Source organism: Lentinus tigrinus (genome assembly GCF_003813185.1).
Source record: "Lentinus tigrinus ALCF2SS1-7 unplaced genomic scaffold L226scaffold_17, whole genome shotgun sequence".
Lineage (NCBI taxonomy): Eukaryota > Fungi > Basidiomycota > Agaricomycetes > Polyporales > Polyporaceae > Lentinus > Lentinus tigrinus.
This window is the reverse complement of record NW_027137926.1, coordinates 553,477-553,844: the sequence shown is the minus strand read 5'-3', so window position 1 is coordinate 553,844 and position 368 is coordinate 553,477.

The window sequence follows — 368 nt, the reverse complement described above, 5'->3', positions numbered from 1 at the left end:
TAGACGGAGTCTTCGGAGTTCCGGATTTCGGAGTACTCTTCGGACTAGCGGAGTTGCTCGAAGAAGAGGTGTTCTGCTTCTGAGGGGTGTTGTTCGACGTCGAAGATGACTTCGGAGTAGCGGTGTTCTTGTTCCCCGAGGATGAAGTCCGAGTTTCGTGGTTCCGTTCAGTCTTGCGTTCCCAGTACCGAGCGTCGATAGACTGGGCGAGCTCTCGGAGTTTGTTCAGGTTCTTAGGCTTCCCGATTTCGGAGATCCGATCCTTCAATCGGTCCGGAAGACCCTTGTAGAACTGGTAGCGGAGAGCTTCGGGGCCCCAGCCGACCTGGGTGGCAAGACGATTGAACTGAGTGACATAGCGAGCTACG